The sequence below is a fragment of the Phyllostomus discolor genome, chromosome 9 (genome assembly GCF_004126475.2).
Source record: "Phyllostomus discolor isolate MPI-MPIP mPhyDis1 chromosome 9, mPhyDis1.pri.v3, whole genome shotgun sequence".
Classification (NCBI taxonomy): Eukaryota; Metazoa; Chordata; class Mammalia; order Chiroptera; family Phyllostomidae; genus Phyllostomus; species Phyllostomus discolor.
The window spans coordinates 61816573-61836188 of NC_040911.2; positions in this window are offsets into that span (position 1 = coordinate 61816573).

Consider the following 19616-nt stretch of genomic DNA (forward strand, 5'->3'; position numbering starts at 1 on the left):
ACCAAGAGGATTTTCTGCAGGCAATTGGCAGTAGATGAGCTTCACAGAGAAAGTGTATGTGGAGGATGAAGGAAAAGTTTATGGAAGGATTATGAAAGAAACCTCACAGTTGTTGATGGTTGTTGATGTTCAGGAGAGCACTCTCCTTGTATTATTGATGGAGAATGGGACAGAAGCAAGGCTGGTAGGTAATGGAGTAATGGCTGGTCCGAAAGTAAATAGTTTGTATAGGAGAGTCATATTCAAGAACAGACATGTGGATCTGTAGTTTGAGAAGGAAGGAGAACAAAGAAAGTTTTTTAGGGACAGGGGGTTAGGAAAACATATTAACATATTAAGTGATAAATCTGTGGTATACAAGAACCATATATCTAACATATTCTTAATGCAAATTTTGTGCTGACTATTGGTTAAGTGATCATGTCACATGATTCCTAGTACAGGCACATGATATAATAAGACATTTATTTTTGGAAAAAATCTGTTTCTGGTCTTGAGTGACTAGGAAGGATGACCTTGCTTTTGCAGTATTGAAAACACACACTGGAACATGTCTAAGTAAAAGAAAGACATGCAATTTTGAAAGAAAGCAATTTGGATGCATGGAACCAGCTGGTTTCATGGTCCAGCTTTGTTCCCAGTAAGTACCGTTTTTTAAAAAGGATTTTTATTATTTCTTTTTAGAGAGAGAGGAAGAGAGGGAGATTAGCAGTGATGTGAGAAACATCAATCAGTTGCCTCTCATACATGCCCCGACCAAGGACAGACCCCACGACCCAGGCTGGTGCCCCGAATGGGAATTTAACTGGTGAGCTTTGACTTTGCAGAGTGATGTCCAACTAACTGAGCCACACTGGTCAGGGCCCAGTGACCCTCATTTATAAATCTCTCTCAAATGCACCATGTGACAGAAAAACATGACAGATTTGAGGTATAGAGGACTTGTAGACCAGGAGGCCAAGGCAGGTTCTGAATCCACATCCTGGATCTCAGACTCTTCCTCCTTCTTTCTCTGAAGCATCCAGTAAGCTACAGCTGAAATCCCTTATCATACATCAAAGCTCAGGGTAATTAATCAAACATTTTTTTTAAAAAAGAAACTGGAACTATCTTATCATTTAATTATATCATTATTACTAAACTCTAAAGAGAATTTTGTAAAAATATGAAAAGCACAAGCACAGAATGTTATAACAGAAAAAAAATGACTTTTTAAAAAAGCATGATACATTAAACCATGATATCTTTCAACTTAAGTGTTACTATTTGATTTTGGAAGTACCATATGTTTATTAAAGTGAACAATAGTAAGATTATGAATGATTTTCATGCTCTCTCTTCTTTACAGTTTTCAACACTTAAATGTAACCAGTTATTATCCTTATGTCTATTCTGTATTTTCTTCACATATACATGTTATTATTATTTATATAATTAAGTACATGACTCAATGGGTTGGATAAATGAATGAATGCATATATCTTTTGGTAATTTTTCCCTTAAAATATATTGCAAATTAGGGTTAAAGATGGCGGCTTTGCTCCAGGCAGCGTGATTCTTGGTTTCTGTGAAGAGGAGGGAAACTCTCTGATCGGCGGAGAAACAGAGCAAGTGGTCTAGGTTACCGAAACATTTTTGAAAACAGGGCATCAAAAATTATAGCGGTCATTGAAAAACCAGATGGTAAGGAGACTGCTTCAGGGCAACAGGGACCCAGGGATCAGTGTGGGGACCAGGGGGGTTGCAGTCCCCAGGCCCATGCTCCCAGGTCTGCCTCAGGGCACCCAGGAGAGTGGAGTTGCTGCTCTCTCCCTGGACTATGGGGGTTGAGCAACACCAGGGGAGACCTTGTGGCTTGAAGGCACAGAGAGGGCAGTTGGACCAGGAGACAATCACCCAGGGGCTGCAAGCACCCACCCTTAGCCCTGGGAGAAGTGAGTGCCTCCAGCCGGCATGACCAGGGGCAGCCTGAAAGTGCGCCCGCACCCCCAGCCCGGTGGGAGTGTGGATCGGTGGAAAACCCAGACCTCACAACCCCTATCAAGGAAAGGGCATGGGCGTTCTCAGGTTTCTGGAGCCTGCAGTGGTGAACTGTGGAGGCACATGCCCCCTCGGGAATCCTAACTCTTGCGCTGTGAACCTGGAAGGGACTCAGTGCTTAGAGTGTTCCTAGAGACCAAAACTCAAAAATTTGGTGGATGGGCACACCCTTTTATGTTCCCCAGGGATTGCACCGTGAATCCAGAAAAGTTGGGCCTGCCATGGTGGGATTTGGGGGAAGGGCGCTTCTTGCAATCCCTGGAGCTTGCATGGTGAAACTGAAAAGAAGCATGAGCCCTGCGGGTCCCCTGAGCCTGGAAGACCACGGTGTTGAGCTCCAGAGAGCACGCTCGGGAGCGCCCAGGGTCCTGTAGGGGAAAGTCAGATTGGCTCTGGGGAGAGTGCTCTGCTGGCCCTGGGGATAGTACCTGAGAGACTTACTAAGATTTGACTGGGAAGAGTGATAAGCATTTCAAATGCCCACCAGCCTGCTAAAGCCAGCAAAATCAGAAAAAAACTGGTCTGGCAAGACAGAAACCAACAAGAGCTTTTTTGTTTTGTTTTGTTTTCTTTTCTTTTCTTGATTTTATCTTGTGTTTTAAGTGACTTTTTATTTTTCACTTCTTATTATTTTTATATCTCTCAATCCCTTGTTTCTCTTCCTTCCATCCTACTATTGTTCCTTCCACTCCAAATTTATCTCTCCTGCACTACATCTTCTGCTTTTTTTTTTCCTTTTTTTTTGATCTTGCAAGTTAATGTAAATTTGTATTATCTTTTTCTCACTTTTCTGACATTTTTTATTTTAATAGTATTTTGGTATTCTATTTCTTTCTGTATAATCTTCTTTGCTTGGCTGGTTATTCTGGCATTTGTTAGGTTCCCCCTGGTATCTCAGTCACAGTGTGTTGATAATTCACTATCCTTTATCTGTGTTTCATTAGTATACCTCTCAAGGATCTATACTCCGTATTCTTCTTATCTAGATCTCATAGATTCTGCAACAAGATTGTTGCTTTAATATTACTGTAAATGAGACCTAGTTCATACAATTGTAAATACTACTCAACACTCATACCTGATCTCAGCCCACTTGGATATTTCCTGAACTCTATTATTGTGGGGGTTGTCTCTATTCTTTTACACACTACTCATATTTACTAATCTTTATTTGAACCCTACCTAAGAATCTGACCTCCCACAGCCTCACAGCTTTCTAAATCCAACTAACAATCCTTTTGTCCCCAATAAGAGACTTACCTTCTTTCCATCCTTTCTAAAACATGGATAGTGGGGTGGAGGATCATGGTTAACATTATAAGTAGCCAAAGGATACCCCATCTCTTCTCTACTGGCTGCTAATGTAAATGTCACAATATACTGTCTTGCTGTCTTAAACTATTTTGCCTTACTCCTCCAACTGACCACAAAAAAGAGTAGGGGGGAGTTGTGAACACCAGGATACATGAAGGAGACTAGACCACTGAATCTCACAGGTATTCTACCACAGAAGTTTACACCATAATCACAGGGAACCAGACCAGATCAATTTAAGAAACAGAGGATAACAGGAAGAATCCCACGAACAATGAGAAAACAAAGAAACAACCCCCAGTTGAAGGGAAATGAGGAAGCCTCAGAAAAAATGCTAAATGAAATAGAGGCAATTCAGCTATCAAATATTGGGTTCAAAGCAATGATCATCAGGAAGTTCAATGAGCTCACAATGAGCTACCAGAAACTAGAAGGAAGCTACAACGATCTCACTGAAAACTACACCAACTTGAAAAAGGAAATAGAAACTCTCAAAAAGGGCCAAAAGGAAATGAAGAATGCCATTTCTGAACTGAGAAACACAGTAGAATGAATGAAAAACAGGATTGATGAAGCAGAAGATCGGATTAGTGAGCTACTGGACAAAGCAGAAAACAACACAGAAAGAGCAAGAGCAGGAAAAGAGGTTGAGAAAGAATGAAAAGGGATTAAGAGAAATGCAAGAAAATATGAAACCTAATAATATCCGTATAATAGGGATACTAGAAGGAGAAGAAGAAGAGCAAGGAATAGAAAACCTATTGAAAAAGTTGAAAAAGTAATGAAGGAAAACTTCCCTAATTTGATGAGAGAAAAAGTCACACAAATCCAGGAAAAACAGAGTCCCAATCAAGAGGAACCCAAAGAGGCCCACCTCAAAACACATCATAATTAAAATGGCAAAATTTCAAGACAAAGAGAGAATCTTAAAGGCAGCAATAGAGAAAAAGGAAGTAACATACAAGGGAGCCCCAATAAGGCTAACAGCAGACTTCTCAATGGAAACACTCCAAGCAAGAAGAGAATGGCAAGAAATAATTCTTATTCCAAGTAATGAGAAACAGAGGTCTGGAATCAGGCTACTTTATTCAGCAAGGCTCTCAAGACAGAATGCCAAATGAGAACCTTCCCAGACAAAAGAAGTCTAAAGGAATTCACCTCTGCCAAACCAGCTCTGCAAGAGATTCTAAAGGGACTGTTTTAAGGAAGGGAAGGAAAAGAGAGAGAGAGGAACACACATACATAAAAGACAATGAATAAGTACCTATCAATAATAACCTTAAACATAAATGGATTAAATGCTCCAATCAAAAGACATAGAATATCTGAATGGATAAGAAAAAATGACCCACATATATGCTGCCTACAAAAGACCCACCTCAGGATAAAAGATCTGCATAGGCTGAAAGTGATGAGCTGGAAACAAATTTTCCAAGCAAATGGAAAGGAAAAAAAAGCCGGGGTAGCAATACTCATATCTGGCAAAATAGACTTCCAGAAAAGGTCCATAAAGAGAGACCCAGGATGTGATGTCATAATACTCAAGGGAAGAATCCAACAAGAAGACATAAATATTGTAAATATATATGCACCCAACATAGGAACATCCAAATACATAAAGAAAATCTTAGAGGACTTCAAGAAAGATATAGACAGCAACACAATTATAGTCGGGGATTTTAACACCCCACTATCAAAACTGGACAGATTTTCCAAACAAAATATCAACAAAGATATTGTGGCCTTGATAAAATGGACTTTACTGATATATACAGAGCCCTCCATCCCAAAGAATATAAATACACATTCTTTTCAAATGTACACAGAATATTTTCAAACATTGACCACATCATAGGACACAAAACAAGCCTCAACAAATTGAAGAAAATTGAAATCATACGAAGCATTCTCTCAAATCACAAGGGACTGAAGCCAGAAATCAAACCCAAGGGAAAAAAAAACCCAAACACTCAAACTCATGGGGGTTAAATAGCATGCTATTAAACAATGAATGGGTCGAAATGATATTAGGGAAGAAATCAAAAGATTTCTGGAAACAAATGAAAACAAACTCACAACAACCCAAAATGTATGGGACACATCCAAGGCAGTCCCGAGAGGGAAGTTTAGAGTGATACAGGCCTACCTAAAAAAGTTAGAAACATTTCAAACAAACAACCTAACCCTACCTATACAAGAACTCAAGGAACAACAACAAAGACAGCCCAGAGCAAGCAGAAGGAAGGAAATAACCAAGATCAGAGCAGAATTAAATGGCATAGAGACTAAAAACACAATTCTAAGGATTAATGAATCCAAGAGCTGGTTCTTTGAACAGATAAACAAAATTGACAAGCCTTTAAGCAGACTCATCAAGAAGAAAAGAGAGAAGACCCAAATAAACACAATGAGAAATGAAAGAGGAGAGATAACAACAGATACCACAGAAATATAAAGGACTGTAAGAAATTACTACAAAGAACTGTATGCCAAGAAATTTGAAAACCTAGGTGAAATGGACAAATTTCTAGAAAAATATAATCTTCCAAAACTCAATGGAAAAGAACCAGAAAGCCTGAACAAACCAATAATGGCATAGAGATTGAGTCAGTAATCAAAAAAACTCCCAACACACAAAAGCCCTGGACCAGATGGTTTCACAGGAGAATTCTACAAAGCATTTAAGGAAAAGCTAACCCCTATCCTTCACAGACTATTCCAAAAAATTCTAAAAGATGGGAGACTGCCAAACTCTTTTTATGAGGCCAACATCATCCTCACTCCAAAACCAGATAAAGACACAACAAAGAAAGAAAACTTCAGGCCAATATCACTGATGAACATTGACGCTAAAATTGTCAATAAAATACTGGCAAACCACATCTAACAATACATTAAATAGATCAAACACCATGACCAAGTGGGATTCATTCCAGGGATGCAAGGATGGTACAATATTCGCAAATCAGTAAATGTAATACATCACATAAAGAAAAGCAAAGACAAAAACCACATGATCATATCTATAGATGCAGAAAAAGCATTTGATAAGGTGCAGCACCCATTTATGATAAAAACACTCGGCAAAGCTGGAATAGAGAGAGCATTCCTCACCATAATAAAGGGCATGTATGAGAGACCTACAGCCAACATCATACTCAAGGAGCAAAAATTAAAATCTTTTCCACTATAATCAGGGACAAGACAAGGCTGTCCACTTTCACCACTTCTATTCAATATAGTATTGGAAGTTTTAGCCAGAGTGATCAGAGAAGAGAAAAAAATAAAAGGCATCCAAATCAGAAAGGAGGAAACAACACTGTCACTGCTTGCAGATGACATGATAGTGTACATAGAAAATACTATAGACTCCACCAAAAAACTGCTTGACCTAATAAATGAATTTGTCAAAACAGTGGAATACAGTCAATATCCAGAAATCAAAGGTATTTCTGTACACCAACACTGAAACAGCAGAAGCAGAAATCAAGGAAAAATCCCATTTGAAATAGCAAAAATAAAATAAAATAAAATAAAATAAAATAAAATATCTAGGAATAAACCTAACTACATTCCTGTATTTAGAAAACTACATAACACTCAGGAAATAAATCGAGGAAGACACAAACAAATGGAAATATATACCATGTTCATGGGTTGGAAAATTTTAATATAATCAAAATATCCATACTGCCCAAAGCAATTTACACATTCAGTGCAATTCATATTAAAGTACCAATGGCTTATTTCACAGACATAGAACAAACACTTCCAACATTTATATGGAATCATAAACGACCCCTAATAGCTGCTGCAATTTTGAGAAAGAAGAGTAAAGTAGGAGGGATCATAATACCTGGCACTAAACTATACTACAAGGGCACTGTAATCAAAACAGCCTGGCACTGGCATAAAAACAAGCGTACAGACCAATGGAACAGAACAGAGAGCTCAGAAATAAACCCAAGTCTCTATGGCCAATTAATATTTGACAAAGGAAGCTGCAACATAAAATGAAGGAAAAATAGCCTCTTCAACAATTGGTGTTGGTAGAACTGGACAGCCACATGCAAAAAAATGAAACTCGAGCACCAACCTTATACAAAAATAAATTCAAGGTGGATAAAAGACTTAAATATAAAACGTGACAATGTTAAAGTCCTTGAGGAGAATGTAGGTAGAAAATCTCAGATATTTCATGCAGAAACTATTTTATTGGCATGTCCCCTAGAGCAAGGGACATAAAGGAAAGAATAAACAAATGGGACCTCATCAAAATAAAAAAGCTTCTGCACGGCTAAAGAAAACAGTATCAAAATAAAAAGAGAACCAACTGTATCAGAAAACATATTTGGGAATGATACCCCAGACAAGGGTTTAATCTCCAAAAATAAATAAAGAACTTACATGACTCCACTCTAAGAAGACAAGGAGTCCAATTAAAAAATGGGCAAAGGACTTGAACAGACACTTCTCCAAGGAGGACATACAGAAAATTCAAAGGCACATGAAATGATGTGCAATATCGCTAGCTATCAGAGAGATGCAAATTAAAACCACAATGAGATACCACTTCACACCAGTCAGAATGGCCGTCATAAACAAAGTAACAAACAAGTGTTGGAGAAGTTGTGGAGAAAAGGGGTCCCTAGTGCACTGTTGGTGGGACTGCAGACTCATACAACCACTATGGAAAACAGTATGGAACTTCCTCAGAAATCTAAAAATGGATTTGCCCCTTTACCCAGCAATTTCATTGCTGGAACTATATCCTAAGAACACTAAAACACCAATCCAAAAGAACCTATGCACCCCAACGTTCATAGCAGCACAGTTTACAATAGCTAGGTGCTGGAAGCAACCTAGATGCCCATCAGTAAATGAATGGATCAAAAAACCATGGTACATTTAAACAATGGAATTCTATGCAGCAGAAAGAAACAAGGATCTCCTACCCTTTGCAACAGCTTGGATGGAGCTGGAAAGCATTTTGCTAAGCAAAACAAGCCAGGCAATGAAAGACAAATACTATATGATCTCACCCTTAACAGGAACCTAAACAACAAAACAAAGAAACAAGCAAAATATAACCAAATACACTGAAATAAAGGACAGGTTGACAGTGAACACAGAGGAGAGAAGAGGGCATTTCAGGGTACAATGGGAAGGGTTCAGAGGAACAAATTTAAAGGACACATGGAGAAAAACTAGGGTGGGAGTGGTAATGGGAGGAAAGAGGGTAGGGTTGGGTTGTTGGGCTGGATTGGGAGTAAAAGGGAGAAAACTGTATTTGAACAATGATTAAAATTAAAAAAAAGAAAAAGAAAGAAAAAATATATATTGCAAATTGTTTTCATAATTAAATGTGTTTGTTTGCTGCATAGTTTTTATCTTCATATTATTCCAGTCTTGTGCACAAGTGTCATGCCTTGTTTGGGCATTTTTACTATTGGATACACAGTTGATTTATTTTTTTTTTTTTACAATTATAACTAATGCTACAGTGACCATTGCTTCTGCAACCTGTTAGTACAACGTTAGGATAATTCAGTATGTTAACATTGTATATCCTACTTTATAGAAAAAAAAACATTTTTTAGAGAGTTAAAACAACCCAGATTTATTATTTCACAGTTTTGGAAGTCAGAGTCCTAAAATCAATGTGTCAGCAGGGCTGAATTCTTTCTGGAGGCTGTTTCCATGTATTTTCCATATCTAGGGGCTCTTGCATGCTGTGGCTTATGCTCCTTCCTCCACCTTCAAGTCCCTGTTTTCCATCATCACATGTCTGATTCCAACTTTCCTGCCTCCGCCTCTCTTGTAAGGACCCTAGTGATTACATTGTGCCCAGCTGACTAATCCAGGAAAATAGAGAATAAAATTTTAAGACTCGTGTTTATCATAAAATTACCACTTAGAATAGTTGTTCAAGTTTACATTTTCATGAGCTGACATGAATGCTCACTTTTTAAAGCACTTTCACTAATTGCAGGGCATGTTCATTAAAAAGAAAAACATTGGGAAATTTAATAATATAAATGTTGAATATATGCATATACTGTATGATAAATGTGTTGGAGTTATTAAAATTTAATTACAAATGAGGTAAAAAATCCTTTCATATATTTAGAACTCTGTTCTCTCTCTTCTTTAGTGAGTTGCCTGTTCATACATATCTTTTGGTGGGTTTATCTTTTTCTTATTTATTTATAAACATTTCTTTACATAGTAAAGTTATTAATCCTTTGTCTTCCATGTATATTGTGTTGTCTGTGTGTATAGGTATGTAAATTTGATATTATATGTAATTAAATATAGCTTGCTGCCATACCTACACAACATTTCCTATCCTGAAATTATCTACTGTATTTTGTCATGTATAATGTGCACATTTTTTGCCCAAAGTTTTGAGACAAAAATAAGGATGTGCGTTATAGATGGGTAGTACTAATTCCATATCTATATAAATGTTTTTAATTTTTTTATTTATGTGTTAAAAGTATAACTCTAGAAAACAATAGTGATATACTTATGTAAAATAATACCCTGGAGCCCTGGCTGGTGTAGCTCAGTGGATTGAGCTCAGGCTGCAAACCAGGCATCACAGGTTTGATTGGCATTGCAGATTCGATTCCCAGTCAGGGCACATGCCTAGGTTGCAGGCCATAACCCCCAGCAACCACACATTGATGTCTCTCTGCCCCCCCCCCCCGCTTCCCTCTTAAAAAAATAATAAATGAATGAATACATAAATAAATACAATCTTTTTTTTTATAAAGATTGTCTTTATTTATATTTAGGGAGGGAGAGAGAGAGAGAGAGAGGCATCAATGTGCGGTTGCTGGGGGTTATGGCCTGCAACTCAGGAATCTACCCTGGCTGGGAATCGAACCTGGGACACTTTGGTTCCCAGCCCACACTTAATCCACTGAGCTACACCAGCCAGGAATAAATACAATCTTTAAAAAAAATTAAAAAAAATAATACCCTGGGATAAGATAATTAATTTTGTTTCTAAATGTAAATAAGTACAAAATTGAATTAAAAAATTAAAACAAAAAATTTTTCCTGAAAGTGTGGGCCAGAAACATGTGTGCATTATGCATGGCAAAATACAGTATTACTCTGCCTCCTTGTTTTTTATTCTAATTCTGTTACATGTTAATATTTATCTTTTAACTTTCAGAAACTCACAGTTCATCAGGAATGGATATGGATCTATGTGTGATATTATACATGGCTCTGATTTACATCCCCTCCCAGGGATTTACTTAATTGCCTCAGTAGCTTTTATTCTTTACCTTTCCTATTATTCTGAAAGCTACTCTTATCACATACTAAATTGTTATTCATGCTGGACTTTCTGGTTTTTATTCTGTTCTATTAACATGTCTATCTTTATATAGATATCATAATATTATAGTGATCTGTCAATTTTATCCAGCAGTAATTTTCAGAGGAGAGAATGGTAAGACTATACCAATACATTTGATGTGGCCTGGAAACAAGGCCTCAGAACTAAGCATTAAATGACTGACATCCTGATATAGATATTGTCACCAGTTTGCTGGGTGATATAGAGTCCACTAAAAATTTAAATATATTTCTTTATTTTAAAACATATTTTCATACCTAAAATTAGGATTGTAACACTTTTTGCCAATCTCATAACTTTCCTAGGATCAAATGAGTGAGATTATATCAAGGCACTTAAAATTCTACAATAAATGTTGTTAATAAAATAATTTTCCTACCTATAGTAGAGTAAGGAAACCAGATTTTATAACACTGTTTTTAAAAATGAGAACTGCTGGCTAGAACCAGTGGAGAAGAAGAATTATAGGTTTAGTTTTCAACTCTAATAATTTAAAAGATCAATCATCAGTATTTCTTAAAGAGGTTACAGAAAAAAAAACAGCTCAAGTTATATTTAGTTATATTGTTTTTGGTCTTGGGAGAAAAAGACTATTTCAAGACAAAGCTTGATACTGAAAGTGTACAAGGCATTTGATGTCATCATAAAAGAAATTCAGCTGCTAATGATTTAGTAGATGCACTAGTTTCTGAGCTATTTAAGGAAAAAGACTGTGTCTCCCAAGACTACTTTATGGGTAATAGTTGCAATAAAAAAATTGTTGTCTAGTGAGTGTTTCCCCTCAGTTCACATTTGGATGAAAACTTTCAGCCACACTGGGCAGGAGGGGGATACCTCTCAGGGGTGGATTGTACCAGCACAGGGCCAGGGCTGGGCTGGGATCAGGGTGCTGTGAGACCTGATCTCACTCAGCCTTGAACTTCTTGAGGGCCTTTGTTTCAGTCTTCCCTTGTGAAAACAAGAGTGTTGACTAGATTATCTCTTAGGTATTTCCAATCCCAGCATCCTATGACTTGGTAACAGTCAGTGTCCAATTCCTTCCTCACTGTCAGGTGGAAGCAATGATCACTGTGTCAGCTTGCTGTGAGACTGGGAATCACTCCACATAAGAAAACCAGGTCAAGGGGGTGAGATGTGTTGAGTTTTGGAAGTTGGGTGAGAACTCTGCATGAGCAGAGGCCACAAGGTGTTTTCTTTTTTCTTCAGTATCTAGCACTGTTTATCAAGCACCCAGTGAATGTGAATGTTGATTGAAAGAATGAATGGATGGAACTGAATAAATGGGAAGGCACACAGGTGGTCTACCATCGAGAGAGGAACCTGAAAGTTGTTTACCTTCCAAGAAGTATCCAAATCTTCTTTCATGCTTTCCCCTACTCAACTTCAGTTTCAAGTCTTCCATTCTACCAGGATAAAAGGGGACAGGGGTCCTCCCCCATGTAGACCTCTGGCTGGGCTATATTTGTCCACACATGCAAAAAAAAAGAAAAAAAAAACCTCTCCTTGTTTATTCTGCTAGCAGGCTATGTACCCACCAGAGAGGCAGCGTTACAAGACCAACAGCCTCTCTGTCGGGGAAGTCCTGAGCTGAAGTACAGTCCCTCCTACCCCCAACACCCTGAACCCTTTCCCTTGAATCAGGTTGAGGTTCCTTCCCTGGGAACTGAAGGCATTGTCTCTCTACCTCAGTTTGTCAGAAACAGTTGGTTTACACAGGTGGCCCAACTTTCCATCCACTGACACAGGTTTTCTTTTTCTCTAGCTCTATCCTCCCTGCAGCTGGGTTCTGGCTAAGAAGGGCATGGAGCATCAGAGAGTGACACAGCAGGAGCAGAGCCAATTCATTAGAGTTGCCTTTTGATAGGATTGTTTTGCTTTCTCTTGTCAAAAAATAGAAGACAGATGTTGGTGACAGGTGTGCTGATCAAACATTCCCAAGATGGGCCTAGACATCTAGCAGCAAACCCAGAATTTCCTTTAGCTAGGGAAATCCAGAGCCTCAAAGAACCCTGGATGGAATGACCATGTTGCTGGCTTCTAAAAACACAGCCAGTTACATGCTGTGACTGCCCTGTACATCCCATGTTAAAGAGACCTGCGTTGCACCTTATCTGTAAGGCTTACCCTTCTAGGTATACATATTATGCAGGTGGAGCTAGAAGTCAAGCTCATCATTGCATCCAAGTGTATGAGTTCTGCAGATGAACAGCCTATGTTGGCTGAAGTCTTGGAAGCTAACAAAAGAAGGGGCCACTACATGTAGATACAGTTCTTTTCTTCAAATTAAAATATTGCATAGGTTACAGTTTCCAGGAAACAGTGCATTTATTTCCTATCCTAATAATAGAGTTATTTATCATGGGCTCTTAACATCTGATAGAAATGTGTCCTGAGGTGCTCTTACATCTCTAAATTTGAAAATTCCACTATAGCAAATGATGTCCACGATTTATCATAATCAAATATCATGTAAGTCAAAATTTAAGGAAATTACCTTCAATTCCTTAATAATTCTGGAGCCAGAGACCCCTGTGTCATTGTCTAACCTCATGAGGTCAACACCCCTTTGGGGTAGTTTCAGAATCAACACCCAGAGGATTATAATAAAGACCAGACAGACAAGGGGATTAGGTGTATGGCTGGCTTGATTCAGTAGTTTAGGTGTTTGATTATATATAAGTCTCTTAATTTTCCCATTCAAAATCGTTGCTCTGCAAAATGAACAATTAATGCATGGATACTTGTAAATGTTAAATTTGCAAATACGAGGCCATCTTCTAAAAATGTTTCCTTATATCATAGGACTCTTGTTGTATTATCCTGATTTCTCCTAGGGAGGAGAGAAGATCAGGATCACCACTTTGCATATATGGAAGTAAAGGCACAAGGAACTCAGCCATACACATAAGTATGAGTTCATTTGATAGAATCAATGAAGGAATCATATTACAAATCCCTGAGGGAGTAAAAGGAAGAAAAAAATATCATGAAACTTTTCAGCCATAAATAAATTCTTATGCAAACATATTTCAAAATGTGAGCGAGAGTGTGCACCCATTTGGATGAGGTTTTATTCACCAATGGAAAGGTCACATTTTCATACATAAGACTCAGTGGCAGAGGAAGATGAAATTATCTTCTATAGAAATGGGGTCAGGTAGGTTATGGCTACTGGAAGATTTATTTAAAAAGAAATTATTACTACTCCTTCTTGGATTACTTTTTATTGGAGTACTCTAAGAAAAAAAATTCAACTTTTAAATATCATAGTATGATTTATTTTATGGATTTGTGATTTTATAGAAATGGCAAACATTTGATATAAAAAAGGTATTGAATAACAAGTTGAATTTTTATGTTGTTTTTCTTTCTTCATAAACCAGGCAGTTTCTTATTCACAGATGTTTTCTGAAATTTCTTATTCTGAATGAAGTTTAGAGAAGGACAATGTTTAATATTCTCTGTATTTTACTTTTGCATTTTTATGCAGGTGATTCCATCTTACACCTGGATGTGTTGAAACAATTTTTTTTTATGTTAAACACCAGCAGAATTTCAATAGAATTTTGTAAATCAAATATTCATATTTGGTCATTGTTATGCAGTGAACCATTAGGCTCCTTTAATGTAACAAGAGCTTCAGAGTCTTCTCTGTCATATTTTTCTTTATAGCTCCTTAAAATCAAGTAACATTATATTTTCCTTGGTCCTTTTCTGTTTACACAGATAATGTGATAATTTGCATATATAGATGTTACCACTGTTAGTATTTTGATATATAAGTATAGATAAACACATACATTTTTATAAATTTAGGCTTGTATTGCATGTAAACATTTTGTTTTCTCCTTTTGTTCCCCTAATAATACATTGTGCGGGCTATAAATATTTTTTGAAAACATATTCTTTAATACTTTAAAAGTATAAATTGTATAGATCGCCACATGTATAATATCCTAATATGTTTACAATATACAACAGTGTAGAATCAATTTTTCAAAACAGGTAAATTTCATAAAATGAATCAAGTTCATGGGAAAAGTAACATATTTAGTATGGTATTAAATTAACAACTCTATCATTTGATCAACAGTTTTGGATTTTCAATGGCTGCTGTAATATTTACTTGCAGCACATCTTGTTGTCATCAAGGTCCCTTCTCTTCTAGGTGTCAATTGGTTGCCTTTTCATTTAAGCATAGTTCCCATGCAAAGAGGTAAGGACTGAGACAAGGATGAGTGGATTATTCTTTGGAGCATTCTCATGACTGAATTTTTCATGAGATGCATGCACATGATAAAATTTTGGGATATGAGTGTGTAAGACCCAGGATGAAAAGCAAATAGTTCCTTGGTGGGACAGATAGATAAAGATATTTTCCTGTATAAAACTGTTGTTTTATAGTTTTTAACTAATTATATTTTCCTAAGTAATTTAGTTCCAACCTGGTCATCCTTTTCAAGATTTAGTTCTACCAACAATGTTCTAGTGAAGTCTTTTGTGCTTTTTTTACCCTTGGCCACTGGTTATTCCAAATTTAAAACCTCTTACCAAAATGATTCTTGCATATTTTAGGATGCAGCAATGTGGAATTTAAATGAGGGCTTAAGCATTATTTTGTAGGTAGGGCTCTAATCTGAGGCCCAGAATCTTGTTGCATCTTACTCTAATGTTTTGCAGCACCATAGACAATTTTCATGGATATTTTAGGAATATCTAAATTCAAATCAAGGAATATCTTGATTCAAAATCAAGAGAGATTATAAAACAGAATCTGGGTTCGTATTTAAACTTTAACCATGAAATTTTAGCCTTGCCAGTCCCCCAACTTATTTTCTTTGTGATACTGAAAAATTTTTTGGTATTCATTAAAACTAGCTCATGATTTACTATTTGTCACATGTTGACCTGTAGCTTTGTTTTAAAGGTAGAGTGTTACCAAGTTCCCTCTCATTTAGAAGATATGGCATTGCATTTACTCTCCACTCGTAAGCAGGCCAGTAGTGCCAATACAGGGAGAACTAAAAGGGACTTAGTTTTATATGATAACAAGTAGAAGCATAAAGGAGTGTGGGAGAACATCTGTCAAAAATAAATGAAGTAAAAGTTTGACTGACTCTTTCTGACCTGAGAATACATTATTCCTTTGGAGGCAGCTTGTATGAAAGTACATTCTCAGTGAGTCAAACCTCACATTTCCCTGTTTCTTCTCTGAATCTTAGATTGGTCAGCTCAGGCATGTTCCAGGTATTTATCTATTCCAGCCCAAGCCTCTTACATTTTGTCAGAGGAGCCCATTGTAATTCAGTGGAAGCTCATGAGTCAGCAGGTGCTTGATGTGTGGTCTCCTAGGAAATGGCTACCAGGCATCTGAACCATTCACTGCTGACTGACTGACTGTATTTTCAGCCACCAAATGTTTCCTATAAATGAGCGGTCATCTTACTCTAAAAGTAAGAGGGTGAGCCTGAGGCCTGGGGCTAATGATGGAATGACATCCTCAAATAGGTCAATTTGTCCTAAGAAGGTTTAGGCATTCATTATGGAACACAGGATTGTTCTGGGCATTCTCTTCTAACTAGACTACTCTGTGGAAACAGGCCAAGGGTTTGTAGTAGCCATAATAAAAACTTCCTGGCCTTTTGCCATTGGTGGTTGCTTCACAACCTACTCAGGTGTAAAGGACTAACCATTAAGCAAGACTTTTCCAGCATCCATGCATGCATTCATCTGTTAGCCAACACTTAGTTATGTTATTGAGTTTTATATATAAGGCTTATATAAAGCACTGAGGATACAAAGATGAACACGATCTGATCCCAAAGAACTTAGCCTAGCAGAAAGAATCACTTTGTAATCTGATGTGTCCTATAGCAATAAATTTCACATAGAAATAGTATGAACAGATGGCTGTAGAAGAAGATCTATGAGGTATGAGGAGAAAATGAATGAACTTTCACTGAGGGGATGGGAAATGTGGAGCTGGGTCTTGCAGGATGAATAGGAGTTTGACTGGTAAAGAAGAGAGTCAAGTTCATTTTTGTCTTAGTGGATGACATGCTCTTTTATTACTCCTTTTAGGACCATTTATTCATGGTGAATAATTTTTAGTCTGGGACTTTTGATCCCCAAGCAACTCAAGGGTACATTTATTTATAGTTTGTTAAAAAATCTCCTGGTTACAGTTTTTAACAGTGGCTCCAGTTTTTAATGTTTATGTTTCCAGGTGGAAATGGTCCTTTCTGTAGCTACCTACACTATTAAATGTTAATATGTATCCTATTTTATGCCCTGATTTCTTGTTTCATTAAATAGCAGGAGTTTACCCCTTACTGATACGTATTTTTCTCTTTCAGGACTTTGTTAACTGACTCGTCAGTGACCTGTCATGTTCTTCCTCACCATTCACTGCAGTGCAGTGACCTAGGTTTAACTATTTTTTATTATATACCTAAACAACCCCATTTTCTCCAGACAGTTTCTGTCACTACAACCCTGTTCCTGCTTTGTTGCCACAACTGTTTAAGCAAGTCTTACCTAGTTGAACCTTCCTGGTCATCCATCTTGAATTAGAATTAAATTAGCATTTCAAATCAAGCTTTGTTTTTTGTGTGTGTGTGTGTGTGTGTGTTAAGATTTTATTTATTTATTTTTAGAGAGGGAAGAGAGGGAGATAGAGAGAGAGAAACATCAATGTGCGGTTGCTGGGGGCCGTGGCCTGCAACCTAGGCATGTACCCTGACTGGGAATTGAACCTGTGACACTTTGGTTCGCAGCCCGCACTCAATCCACTGAGCTATGCTAGCTAGGGCTGTAAGCTTTGTTTTTATGTTAGGAAATTGAGTGTGGCCTGAAGTCTGCACTAGAAGGAGAAGGGAATTGTTTTTCATATTTGTATCAGTTACATAAAAGTAATTCTACTCTCATTCTTATGGCTCTTCTGTGAACTTTTAAAAAGATATCCAGCCCCGGCTGGTGTAGCTCAGTGGATTGAATTAGGCTGTGAACCAAAGCATCACAGGTTCGATTCCCAGTCAGGGCACATGCCTGGGTTGCAGGTCACAGCCCCCAGCAACCGCACATTGATGTTTCTCTCACTCTCTTTCTCCCTCCCTTCCCTCTCTAAAAATTAAATTAAAAAAAAATCTTTAAAAATAGATATCCATATAATTACATGGAGTAACAAAGATGAAATATCACATGTGTGGGTCATTGTCTTCCTCTCATTAACCTCTTTTTTCATCCTTCACTCTGCTCATTTGTGCACCTACCAGAGATTGCCCATGAAGAAAGATCAATTGATGCACTCTGGCTTGCAGTGTGTATTGATGCTAGAAGAAGATTCAAGTTCAAATATTTTGTACTCTCTAGGAGCTGGAGTCACTGAATGATTCTTGTGTCTGATCATCATGGAAAACTGAGTCAACTGGATATGTTATTGGGCTGAGAATTGGGGTTGTTGGGGCAAATGACTGTTTTCCACAACAACCTGTGAACTATACATGCCATATATAATTAAGAAGAAGACAGACCATCTAAAAGCTAAATGAAATGTTTATTTTTAAATGTCCTAGGATTAAGACCTCACCGGCAAGTTTTTATTGCTGAGCTACAGCCCTATGTGAAAAATGGGGATTATAATGGAAATGCCGAGGCACCATTTTAATGATCAGATGCCACCGGGCACCAGCATAATGAGGAGATTTTCTTATTTTTTCATGGTGAATAGTAATTGAAGTGGGAGAACCAGGAACTTGTGTGGCTGCACTTCAGTAAAATAGTGCCATCTAAAGGAAAGGATAGCAAAACCACATGGGTAGCATTTTTTTCAGGAAACAAGAAGATTGGCCTCTTCTAGTCCCTGGACAGCTGGATTTCTTCATTTGGATTTTTTACTCAAAAACAAAGTTGAATTTTCCTGCGTTACTAGCATAGCTGCTTATCAGGTGGAGTTCAGAATAGAGCAATTACTACCGGTTTCTCTGAAATCCCCTTTCATATCTGAAACCCCTTTTTGTGTCATACTTCTCATCTGACAGGTTACAAAAGAAGTACTATTGACTCTGCACACCAAGGCAAGGGAGAGAGCAGGGAGGAAGGGAGCTAGAAGGCAAAGAAGAGGGAAGGGAAAATGAAGGTCATGGGTGGCAGATGAAGAATAGGGTGAGAGAGAGGAAAAGAGGAATGAAAAGGTTATTCTGTTCAAGATATTTTTCTTTTAGATATGCAATATAAAATTTAACATTTAGTCTTCACAAGCAGCCTCATTTGTAGATATAAGGAAAGTGAAACAAGCAGGTAAAATAAATTACCCAAAACTGGTACAGTTGGCAGTGACAAAGCAACTCTATCTATTATGAGGTAGCTAATAGAGATTTGGAGAACTATATGAGGTCCCAAGGTGCTTACTTTGAAGGGGACAGAAATCTCATTGTGCTATGTACAATGTTTCTTGTATCTTGCATCTTCTTCAATCATGTCTATCTTTTTCATATCACATGACTGGATACCTTCTTGACAGACCCTGTATAAGGAAAAGAAATGCCTGGGTTGAACTGCCACCTGTACCCTGGAGATCTAGTTAACAGCATTGAAAGGAGGTGGGGTTCAAAGCTAAACACAGCATTTCCAATGTGGCTGAAAATCCTAAATGTGGCAGACCACACAGAACATTCCTGAATGGAGGGCATTTCTATTCAACCAAAACAAGGTCCATTGAATAATTCTAGTCATTTAAGCACCAGATTGAGGCATCACAGAAGCTCAGATGAAGGAATGCACTATTATTTTGTTAAATGGTCTGGAATACTGACTTTTTCATTCCCTAATAGTCACAGATGCATTGTCTACAGCCAAGGGTGTCAAACTCATTTTCACTGGGGGCCAC